A 2,500-nucleotide genomic window follows, 5' to 3' on the forward strand; every position below is an offset into this window, starting at 1 on the left:
AAATCATTGACTGTTGGATTAAGTATTTTGATAATGACTGACTATTCCTATTCATTGTTGCGATAGTGATAATACATTCAATGATGACTTTATCACGTATCTATAGTTCAGGTGGCAATACACAACAGTAATGATACTACGTGCCATCACAGTTATTAACAATATTATCGTATATAGTATTATAAACCCTATTTATTATCTCAACTTAAATCCAATTCAAAACACTTATTAGTAGAATGAATGTATTTAAGGACTGCAGAAGTACTGACATTTGTTAAGTGGTGTTAACAAATGCAACTGTGGTAAAGAAAGGTTACATAGAGTAGTCTGTTAATGGGGCGAAATAATATGGTTTATGAGGCTTGACATACGTAATTCCTTTTATGAATAACTTAATGCTTTACTATCTAAATATTTTCCGTAGAAAGGTCAGGCTTAACTAGCAACAAGATTGTTAGACCTCCCTTCAAAAAAAAAAAAAAAAAAAAAAAGAAGAGAGAGAGAGAGAGAAAAAAAAGAAAGAAAGAAAAAGAAAAGAATAAAGAAAATAGAGAGAGAGAGAGAAAGGAAGGCGTCAGTGAAGGCATTTGCGAAAACAAAAGCTTCGTTAAGAGAGGGTTAAGGATAATACTCTTGCTTGATTTCGTGCAACTGAAGCAAGCGTCGTCTTCGAGTACATAGGGAGGGGGGGGGGGGGGGCGTCTGCAGTTTCCCTTCACTTCTCTAAGGCTTTTCTTAAACTCCTTTTTATCTTCCGACCTCGTGAACCCCTCCTCCCTGTCCTTTTCTTCCCCTTCTTCATTCACCCTTTGTTTTTCCCCCTTAACTTATCTTTCTCCAGCCCAAACCCCTCACCCTCCAGCCCATACCCCTCACCCTCCAGCCCATACCCCTCCCCCTCCAGCCCATACCCCTCCCCCTCCAGCCCATACCCTTCCCCCTCCAGCCCATACCCCTTCACCTCCATCCCAAACCCCTCACCCTCCATCCCATACCCCTTCACCTCCATCCCAAACCCCTTCCCTCTCCAGCCCATACCCTTCCCCCTCCAACCCAAACCCCTTCCCCCTCCAGCTCAACCCCTCCCTCCCCTCCCTTGCCCCTAACCCCACGACCTCCAGCTCAACCCCCCCTTCCCCCCCTTGCCCCTAACCCCACGACCTCCAGCTCAACCCCCCCTCCCCCCCTTGCCCCTAACCCCACGACCTCCAGCTCAACCCCCCCATTCCTCCCCCCCCTTGCCCCTAACCCCACGATCTCCCCTAGTTCCTCACGACCAATTTACCCGTTGCTGTTCCGGACGCCATCAAATCCTTCTAGGCGCGCGGTCCTCAATGTAACCAGATTGGACCTTCTATCCTGTGGCAGCGGCGTGAGGGGGCGGGGGGGGGGGGGAGGTGCTAGAGGGAGAGAGTTTCAGAAAGAAGGGTGTGGTTAGGGTGGGAGAATGGAGGGAGAGGAAGGGGAAAGGGGGAGGGAAGGGGGGGAAGAAATCTGCCTATATAGGTTGAAAGAGTATTTTGTTAGTACGAGTTGGGAGACTAGTGTTGGGTAATTGAAATTTTTTGAGTTGGTAGAATTTTAGTTAAAAGGTTATGTTAGGATAGAACTATGCTCTGCGGAGGAGATGGGTGGGTGGGAGGCGTGTGATAAAAGTTGACAAAAAGAGGTTGCGATAGGTTTATTTTAGGGTTCCAGGGAGTTTAAAAGAAGGGAGCGATTGAGGAAGGTCTGGCGAATGATAGAGTTTCTGGGGGGGGGGGGGGGGATAGGGCGTGGTTGGGGTAGCGAGGAGGCTAGCAGTAGTCCGACAGGAGCTATGGAAAGAGAGACGGGATCGGAGATAGAGAGAGAAGAAAGAAGAGGCGGTGGAAGTGAGAGGGGGGGGGGGGGGGAGAAGGGGCAAAAGAAAGAAATAAAATAGAGAGGATAATACATAGGGTACCTGAGCAACAGTACCTTCAGTCTGGTACCCCTCCTTTTGTACCTACTAATGGCACCTTTCACCCGGGTACTGCCTGGTACCGCCCACATATCTGCACCAGATGTAGCGTGCTGTCACTGGCACAATGGCACCGAGTGAAGCATCTTGCGATATGGTCGAGACGGCGACGGGCTCGGGTTTTAGCTAACACTTTACCTGTGAGGACGTGGGAGGGGGGGGGGGGGGCGCAATGCAAGGTCGTCACGGTAAATGGACGCTGTCACTGGCCGCGGCAGGGGGGGAAGGGACAAGGGCCTTTGGAGTAGAGGCAGGAGGAAAGAGAGAGAGAAGGAGGAGGAGGAGGAGATAAAGAAGGAGAGGCAGCGGGAGAAGGAAAGGTAGAGGTAGTTGGCAAGGGTAGGGGTTGTAGAGAAAGAGGTGGGAAGAGAGGACAGGGAGCAGGGGGCAGGAGGAAGAAAGGGGTGACGGGGATCGTGGGAGGGGGTAGGGTTGCACGACCAGCCTTCACCCCCTTGCAACTCCAACGAATTAATCAAATGAATCTTTGAATACCTC

Source organism: Penaeus chinensis, chromosome 33 (genome assembly GCF_019202785.1).
Source record: "Penaeus chinensis breed Huanghai No. 1 chromosome 33, ASM1920278v2, whole genome shotgun sequence".
NCBI classification, from domain to species: Eukaryota; Metazoa; Arthropoda; class Malacostraca; order Decapoda; family Penaeidae; genus Penaeus; species Penaeus chinensis.